Source organism: Scylla paramamosain, unplaced genomic scaffold (genome assembly GCF_035594125.1).
Source record: "Scylla paramamosain isolate STU-SP2022 unplaced genomic scaffold, ASM3559412v1 Contig82, whole genome shotgun sequence".
In the NCBI taxonomy this organism is placed as follows: domain Eukaryota; kingdom Metazoa; phylum Arthropoda; class Malacostraca; order Decapoda; family Portunidae; genus Scylla; species Scylla paramamosain.
In genome coordinates this window covers 97,501-107,500 of record NW_026973747.1, presented here as the reverse complement: position 1 = coordinate 107,500, position 10,000 = coordinate 97,501, and the positions used below count along the sequence as shown (strand labels likewise).

Genomic DNA, 10,000 nt, shown 5'->3' with positions numbered 1-10,000 from the left:
ACACACACACACACACTAAATAAACTACGTATCGGGCAGGCGAGGCGAGGGCGGGGTTTTACTACAGTATTACCCTCTAGATGACACTTACGTATCGCGAGCCACGGAAACAACGATAGATATCCCTTTTACATGGAAGGATGAAGAGCTACTTTATCAGCATTACCTGGAGACACGCTGATGTTAAGAATATGTAACAGTGGATAGCTTCACATCTCATTATTCTTATTGCTATCATCGACAAACAGTTTAGAATAGACGCACCAAGCATAGGACATTCAGTGTAGGGCCAGAGTGTGCAGGCGGAGCGGCAGGAGATGATGAGGGCGGGGACAAAGTGCGCTCCTCATGATCACCAAACGCATAACTCGCGGCGGAATGTTCTTGCACTCTCCACCACTAAAGAAATGAGGTAGTAAGTGAGTGCTTGTTACGGCTAGGTTGTTGAGAGAGAGAGAGAGAGAGAGAGAGAGAGAGAGAGAGAGAGAGAGAGAGAGAGAGAGAGAGAGAGAGAGAGAGAGAGAGAGAGAATTATAATGGGGATACTTCTAGAACTAAAGTAGGAAAAACAACAACGAAAAAAACAACAACATACTACTACTACTACTACTACTACTAATACTAGTACTATTACTACTACTACTACTACTACTACTACTACTACTACAAACATGAATAAAATAACAAAAGCAACGAAATATTTGAATTAACAAAACTCTGAATGCAGGAGAAAATATTATATTCACAAACTCCTTTATAACTCTCTCCTCTCCTTCCCTCTCCTCACAACCTCATTTTTCTCTCCATCCTGCAGCATTTCATCCCTCCCTCCCCACGTTACAGGGCCGTCTCGACCAGCTGCAGGCGGAGGTGAGCAAGCTGGAGCAGCGGAGCGAGCAGCTGGAGGCTCGGGTAAAGAGTTTCTTCCGCCAGCACCATGCCCTCGCCGCTGCCACGGACCAGATCGACCTTAAACTGGAGGCGCTCAACCGACAACACAAGACCCTCTCGTCCTCATAGTCTTTTGTGTGGCTGCCTCGAGGAACACTGCACGTACACCGCCTCTCCTGAGTGTGTTATGGAGATCCTTAATGTTGAGGCATACCTGTGTTTCCTGGTGTGAAAGAGATTTGTGTGGTGTAATACAGGTGCCGACACCGCACTTACCCACAAGAACTGACAAAATATCATCGTTTTTATGCTTACTATAATTTTTCTTAGGAAGAGTCTTGGTGCGGCTGTATGTGTGTGTGTGTGTGTGTGTGTGTGTGTGTGTGTGTGTGTGTGTGTGTGTGTGTGTGTGTGTGTGTGTGTGTGTGTGTGTGTGTGTGTGTGTTCCCTGGTTCAAAACAAACTTGTGCAGAGTGAGACAGGTGGCCACACAGCACTCACCTACGAAAACTTAGGGAATATTGGCATTTTTATGAAGAGCGTTTTTATAAAGAGTCCTGGGACCGCTGCGTGTGTGTCTGTGTGTCTTGACGCAACACGAACTTGTGCGGAGTAAGATGGATGGATGCCAGAACAACTTTACCCGACGGAAACTTATCAAACAATGTCAATTTTAGGCTTCATCTTTATTTTTGTATGAGTCAGTGTCGCAGAGAATGCCTCAGAAAGGTTACGTGGACCACACACATTTTTTTTTACGGCTAGTTTTATGTTTTGTGGCCGCTCGGATACAATGTATTTCTGGGAACAGGCTCGTCAAGACCTCGCCGCGGGGTTGCGTGGGCGCGGCGGGGAGTTCCCTCGCTCCTTCCTTCTCTCGCCAAGCTCGCCTCTCTTCACCCAACACTCGATATTTTGAGGAAAATGGAGCAGCTACAACAAAGGCAACAAATTTTCAGGGGCAGGGTGTATTGGTAAAAAAAAAAAGTAGGGCTTTCATAAAGACGGGCTGGAACTTATTAAAATGAGATCCAAACGATGGAAATTAACAAGAAAATCTTAATACAGGTAGTTAAGCGTGACTAAAATAGCAGATTAAAAAAAAAAACAAAAAAAAAACAAAACAAAACAAAAAACAGAAGGCAATAGAAAGCATAGAAACATATTATGGCTTTCATTGACACCTTTTTGTGACGCGTGTGTTGCATGCACGGAGACTGCACGGCGAGAGAGAGAGAGAGAGAGAGAGAGAGAGAGAGAGAGAGAGAGAGAGAGAGAGAGAGAGAGAGAGAGAGAGAGAGAGAGAGAGAGAGAGAGAGAGAGAGAGAGAGAGAGAGTGAATGATTTTTCTTTGTAAATACTATGCCCAACAAGAAACATAGATTGTGTTCTTATTCTTCATATTATTTCCATTATTTACCTGGTAATGGTGCCCCACTTTCCTTTAGTAGCATACTATCACAAACTATTCTTATACACAACGACGGCAATTTGTAAGTCATGCAAGAGTAGTTAAGACGAGAATAAAACACTTATGGATAGATCAGAGACGTACCCATTCGCTTGAAAGATAATGACGATAAAATTATTTAAAAGTTTTCTATTGCCACCTCAAGATAAATAATAATGAATTCTTGGTGATGAAAGGAGTCAGTGGCACTGTTTTTCAAAAGTTAATGAAGAGTTGATATCTGTATTTAACAAGGAGGGGCAGCAGCGGCAAGGAAGGCAGAACAAAGGCAAGGACATTGGCAGGAGTAGCTGTGCAAATCAAGGAATTCGTTCGATGTTTTTTAGTGTACGAGTATATTGATTAATAGAAAGTCTGGTAAAGCATTCGATACTTATTTTCTGTCAGGGTGTCTATCTGAACCATGTCATTCATTCATAACCTCTTTAAGCGACCACATAAAATTTAATGGTTATCGATCATTACCTCGTGTATGTCTCTTCTTATTCCGACAGTTAACACATGGCATTCAGTGCATTCCACCACCTACACTCATCATAACACCTTTCACCGTTACTACTAATACCACTGTCCCCACAAACCTACACAGTACCCCTCCCATAGCCAGTAAATAACCGCACAAAGCCAAAACGAGAAACTCTCACAAAGTACGCGAGACTGCTCTCGTAACCACCAAAACCACCCTTACTCACCACCACCTCCATCACCTACACACCTGCCACTCCTTAACCCACTAAATTACCGACCGAAGCCAATCAAGTCAAGAAAATGCTACAGAGTACACGAGGACATTCACATAACACAATAAACATAACATCTACTACTATTTGTTTCACCACCAGCACCTACTTACTCCACTGCATTCAGATCTACAACCCACCACCCAACACCATCACCACCACCACGAACACCACCAGGTAACCTTTACCCTTCGCTAGGTGCGCACTCGTTCCCACCATCTTGAATTAAATGTGAATATAAACGAGTGCATCAGCCTGGGAGCAGCGGCAACAATAGCAGAGCGGGGCAGAATAAGGAGAGAAAATAGGCAAAGCGGAACATCCAGTGAGTGTGCCGCGCCCAGCCATGAATATGTTGATGGCTGCGGTAAGTTTTATCCCTTTGAAGTTGTATTGATAGCGGCGCTGCTTGAAAGGATCGACGAGCAGGAGCCATGTGGTGTTAAATTCTGCGTTTAGTACTTCTGGGCTTTCGGGTGAAGCTGTGTTTTGCATGGAATAAGTTTCCCTTTGAGCTAAGATTGTTTTTTTCTTTCTTTTTCGCTTCAGTACGGCACGCAGAAGGAGAGACTGAGAGGAAGGATGCTTCGAACACACACACACACACACACACACACACACACACAGATTCAGATTCAGATTCAGATAGTTTATTGACCACAGGAAAAAAAAAAATAAATAAATTATACAATTTAAAATACATACAGTTCTGGTCCAAAATACAGTAACTTCTCTTAATAGCACTATGCGAATGATATACATTAAAACTTTTATAACACATTTAAAACACAAATGCAATAGTAAAAATAAGTAAAACACATAAAATAATCCTTAAAGATGGGGCAGGAATCCAGCAAACATCACACTACGGGGGTAACATCTTAAGACTTGGAGATGCATACATAACTTTATCACTTAAACAACGCTAATAATTTATACACTATAAAACACACATTATCATAATCAGTTCTATCTACCAACAATTGATGAACAGTTGTGACATTATATGTTAATCTAAGGGTCAAAGACAAGGGACAAGTCTCGATGACATGTGTCTCGGTCTGCACGAGGCCGCAGGGACACAGCCTCTCCTCCATGGGAAGGCGACCACGTCCCCGACGGGTTCCAGCGACCTGTTTCTACCGCCAGGGAATGAGCACTGAGACGAAGTTTTGTCCATGACACACGCTCTATCTCGTTCACTCTAGTACTTCTTGTGTATATATCATGTACTATTAGATTCGGGTTAATTTGTTTATAAAAGGTCAACCTATTTGACAACGAATTCCTAATATTAAGTCTCATTCTGTGCTTGGCATCTTCCACATCGTTAAAATCATTTATAGTCATATCTGTGATATACCTAGACACTTGATCGTTGTAATTTAACACTAACCTTAGTACGTGCATCAACGGGTCATCAACTATATCGTTTCTTTCTGTCCACACTTTATGAAAATATTTCCTTTGTTTTTTCTTAACAAGCGCTTTAAGTGAGGGGTAAACCTAATTCCACCATGCAAATGTCATTATTAGTAGTTATTCTCACACCTAATAATTCCTTTATGCACCATTTGTATAGTATCTCTATAGGTTTTAAGTCACAGCTGAGCCACGATTCGCATCCATATAGCACCGAAGTAGTAACACAAGCATCAACAACTTTTCTCTTAATATAAAATGGTACATCATTATTCCTATTGATAAAAGATATAAATTTTAAAACATGACACATCTTTTTGTTTGCATGAAGCTTTACAGCTGTTGAGGCTAATCCGTCATCAGTGAAGGGACTACCTAAATATATATAGCTAGTACAGTAACTTACTCGCATATCCTGACACAATATAATTTCTTTATCTTCAGTATTACAATTTACCACCATAAATTTTGTTTTGTCATTATTAACCACCATACCGTGTGAGCTACAAAAATCATGTAGAATCTCTATTTTCCTTATCATTCCTTCTCTAGTTGTTGACAATAATATAGTGTCGTCCATCATCACTAATATGTGCAACCATGGCAGAAAGCCGTCTAAAGGACATCTTTGTTTGATCATTTGAATCATTACATTGACATATATACTAAAAAGCACACAGGATGTAGGGGAACCCTGCCGCACACCCACACTAGTGGCAATTAATGCAGTTCCTATAATACTGTTAGTATACTTCTACATACCAGCTAACGCTAACAGCATTATCACCCCACATCCCATTTGCTTCAGACATGTAAATAAATCAATCCTAGGGACACAATCATAGGCTCGTCTAAAATCGACAAACGTTATAAATAATTTAAATTTCTTTCTTCTGGCAACATCCATCAACAATCTAAGTGTTAGTAAATGTTCAGTACATCCTCGGCCCGCCTGGCTGCCTGCCTGTTCTCGGTGTGGTGCAAACCACTGGGTGAGTCGTGCACACAACACCATATCATACAGTTTAGCCACGCTGTTGATTACATTAATAGGTCTATAATTACTTGGTAGTAGCTTTGAACCACGTTTGAATATCACAAACATCTTAGCATTAATCCAACTGTCAGGGTATGAACCACTCATGAATACTGAGTTGAATAATGTGGCAATGAACAATATCCAGGATGCAGGCAACCATTTAAACAAAACAGGAGGTATGCCATCAGGGCCACTAGCTTTATTAGACCTTAATCGCTTTATTTGGGTGTCTACCTCGTTAGTCGTAATAGGTTCATCTAATACAGGAATAGTAATTTGTGAGTGTAGATCGTTCAGGTCAGGGTATACAGTGTTTGGAGGATTAAATACGAGTATATCTTCAAAATACGTTTTAAATGTGTCGTCACTTGGCTTAGTGTTTTCATTAAAAGCAGTGTCCGTCAGTTCACCTCGCCAATTAATAGCACTCCATAGTTTGGCATCATCATTTTCCTGTATCATTGTGTGCCACCTGTCACTGCCGTGTCCAGCCTGCACCACTCTCTCCTCACGGTGGTCATGCCCACTACTATCACGCGCACACCTGTACAGTACTTCTGACAGATTCGATGCAGTTACATTGACATCATCGCGTATCTGCATTTCTAAGTCAACTTCGGTAATATTTGACATAAATAAAGTTTGATTGATATTGTTAGACATTAAAGGTGGCTTTACAAGTGACTGGCCTAGCAGTCAGTAGGTGATTACATTCGGCTCCGTGTTTACCCAGGTCACCTGCCCGGGCTGCCACGCTATCCAGACAAGGGGAGGGAGGTTGTAATGACATGACTACTGGTGCGTGATCAGATGGCAAATTTTCACCATCTATTACCTCAAAATGCTTTACATACTTAACCAAGTTCTCCGATATGATGCAAGTATCTAACTCTGATATCCACTCCCCTCCTCTCTTAAACGTCTTCTTACTCGTGAAGTGTGCATCACTTGTTTTCATATTATTAACAACCAACAACTGCTCGTCTACACATATACCCAACATAGCTGCAGCATTATCATTTGGTGTGGTCACAGGGGTCAGGTAGGTTTGGGTATGAGTACTGGTGATAGCCCAAGGCTGCAGGAAGGTCATTTACCGATACTCCCAGACGACAATTAAGATCACCGATTATAAAGCATCCATTATTACATTCATTGCACTTCACTTTTTCTTGAATATTACTTAATTGTGTATAACTGAAATAAACTGAGTCAGAAGGAGGTACATAACAAGCTCCGAACAGCACACCAGGTACACACTTTAACTTAAACCATACCTGGTCACCTGTACTCACATCCATGTCATATACAAGACTGTTTAAATGATTACGTATCAATACACATGTTCCACACACACACACACACACACACACACACACACACACACACACGTTCGTAACAAGTTCTAACAAGGAGGAGGAGAAGGAGGAGGAAGATAGTGTTACCATATACGTTTTAGCTAATGTACGCACGCTCATTAATATAACATCATCATTCTAGCAAGTAAATCTCTCTCTCTCTCTCTCTCTCTCTCTCTCTCTCTCTCTCTCTCTCTCTCTCTCTCTCTCTCTCTCTCTCTCTCTCTCTGTCAGACTTACTTAATAACCGTAGAGCAATGTAGGATTGGATGAATGTTTCCCAAGAGAGAGAAGGGGAAGGGAACGAGAGGGCTGAAGAGCAGAGGATGAAGAGAGTGCTGTACATGCGAATAACCTTGCACAGTCCTTCCCTCATCACTTGCAACCCCTCACTCCATCACCTCGCTGCTGCACGGCCTCCAACTCATAAATCTCCCCCTCCTCCCTTACAGAAACATTTGCGTCATTTAAAACTATGCTGTAATAAGACAGGAAGGGGAATGGGAGATGTACAGTACTGGTGCTAACTTGTTTTATTTCCTCTCTCTCTCTCTCTCTCTCTCTCTCTCTCTCTCTCTCTCTCTCTCTCTCTCTCTCTCTCTCTCTCTCTCTTGTCGGTCTTCCTTTTCATTTAGTTCGTGAATTCATTTTTTTTTGCATTTTTACTCCTGACTTCACTACGGTAGCGGTTATTTTCTTGTAATTTCCACGTCAATGTCATATTTGCACATATAGATCATGAACAACCTGGGAAGTTAGTTACTGTAAGATGTATTTTCACAGCTAAACATACAGGTGAGAGAGAGAGAGAGAGAGAGAGAGAGAGAGAGAGAGAGAGAGAGAGAGAGAGAGAGAGAGAGAGAGAGAGAGTACAGCATATACCGTATTTCTCAACATACCCACTTTTGCAAAATCGTATTCAGTCTTTATTAAACCGCCCTTGTGCAGCACGGCCTGGAGTCATACAGAGGAAGAGGAGGAGGAGGAAGAGGAAGAGGAGGAGGAGGAGGAGGAGGAGGAGGAGGAGGAGGAGGAGGAGGAGGAGGAGGAGGAGGAGGAGGAGGAGGGAAGCAAGGAATACTAGAATACTAATGTTCCTACCGTTACCCCAGCCAGTCTCTCAAATTTTCTTTAAAGTGATCCATTTTCTTCCGAGAAACGCACGGGTATCTAAATTAGGCGCGCCGGGAGGGAATTACCGCTGGCACGTAACGGTAAAGCCGATGCCTGCATATTATGGTCTGAGAGAGAGAGAGAGAGAGAGAGAGAGAGAGAGAGAGAGAGAGAGAGAGAGAGAGAGAGAGAACCTTAGTACCCTGCTACAGCGTTACTGAGGACAGACAACAGGCACACCATCCAGATACGACCTAATATTAGCCTAATCAAATACAAATTAGTACATTAATAAACAACGATACATAAATACATTACATTACTAAGTAAGGTAATAAAAAATATCAGCAGGTATTGATGATAGTGTTCCTCAAACTTTTCCATTCCATTCCTCTCAAAAAAAAAAAGTTTCAAAATCCCCATGGCTCCCTTCAGCTCTCTCTCTCTCTCTCTCTCTCTCTCTCTCCCTCTCCTCAGTCCTTCATCTCTCCCCCCGAAAAAAAAAGTAATGTTGAAGCTAAACTAATTCTGCCATAATTCCTCTTCATCATCATAGTATCTAGGTCCAGTCAGCAGTCAAGGAAAGTGTAGGGTACGTGAACGGGAGGAAAGAGAATAGCCTATCGGGATGCCGTTACAAATTCTATCTGATAAGAAAAGAGAAGGAAAGTATAAAACAAGACGGAAACACAGGTAGACATAAAAGGAGATAAAAAAATCCCAAATCTTATTAGGCCGAGTCGTTACAAAAGCGAGACACGCGAATGTCATAGAAAGGAATGTAAAATCTTAAATCGTATCGCAGTTACATCACGTGTACCCTGAGAGAGAGAGAGAGAGAGAGAGAGAGAGAGAGAGAGAGAGAGAGAGAGAGAGAGAGAGAGAGAGAGAGAGAGAGAGAGAGAGAGAGAGAGAGAGAGAGAGAGAGAGAGAGAGAGATTTACATTTTTCAGGTATGTCCCAAACAGGTACCACTTACACCAGCCCTCCTCGGCTTCTCCAAAATCTTGCCATGGCTCACGCTTTGAGAACCACCGGTCTGGAATCACCCACGCCCGGCTGCCCAAACCTTCATAGCGTCCAAGTTCCAAATATCCCCTTACAGCCGTGAGTTGAAAAGTCTTATGAGGGAATTATTACATTTATTATTCTTCCCACGGTTCAGTGCCTGGAGGCGTGGCTGTGATATTCTGACGCACCCCTTTAAGTGTGCTCCGAGTTTTCATGTACGTTCGTTTTCCTTTTAATTTCCATTAGAAAATTCTGAAACACTTCTTCACCTCACCTCCACTGCTTTGAAAAGGTTATAGATGAAGTGACACGGGATTCTAAGGGTACCTTTATGGTTCTAATGACAGATTAACAGGATTTCTATATTACTAACAGGAGAAACACTTTAAAGAAGTCCGCTAATCTTCTCTATAGCTTTTAAAAATAGAAGTGGTGAGAGAGCAGTGTTTCAAAATGATGATGATGATGATGATACCTCTGCACCAACAGGAACAACAAAGACTACTACTACTACTACTACTACTACTACTGCTACTACTACTACTGCTAGCAATAATAATAATAATAATAATAATAATAATAATAATAATAATAATAATAATAATAATAATAATAAAAATGATAATAAAAACAAAAAAATAGACAAGAGAGAGAAAAAAAAATAACTATGAGAGAAGCATGACTCAAAAATCCATATATAAATACAGAACATTTATAACACGACTCGAACTTACATCAAAACATATTGAATATTTAGCAATAAGGAGCGAGTAAAGGAATTCAATATGTGTGTGTGTGTGTGTGTGTGTGTGTGTGTGTGTGTGTGTGTGTGTGTGTGTGTGTGTGTGTGTGTGTGTGTGTGTGTGTGTGTATACCAATGAGAGAGGAAAGATCGCGCACACACACACACACACACACACACACACACACACACACACACACACCAGGGGAGGTA

General features: G+C 41.6%; 1 long non-coding RNA gene across 2 annotated transcripts in view; it reads left to right on the top strand.

The window, feature by feature from the left end:
• Positions 1-3,312, top strand: part of LOC135098800 (uncharacterized) — an 11,131-nt gene extending 7,819 nt beyond the window's left edge. For both annotated transcript variants that reach the window (XR_010267395.1, XR_010267396.1), the window contains exon 3: positions 844-3,312. This is a non-coding gene — a long non-coding RNA (uncharacterized LOC135098800). The remainder of the gene's footprint in view (positions 1-843) is intronic.
• The last annotated feature ends 6,688 nt before the right edge of the window (positions 3,313-10,000 follow it).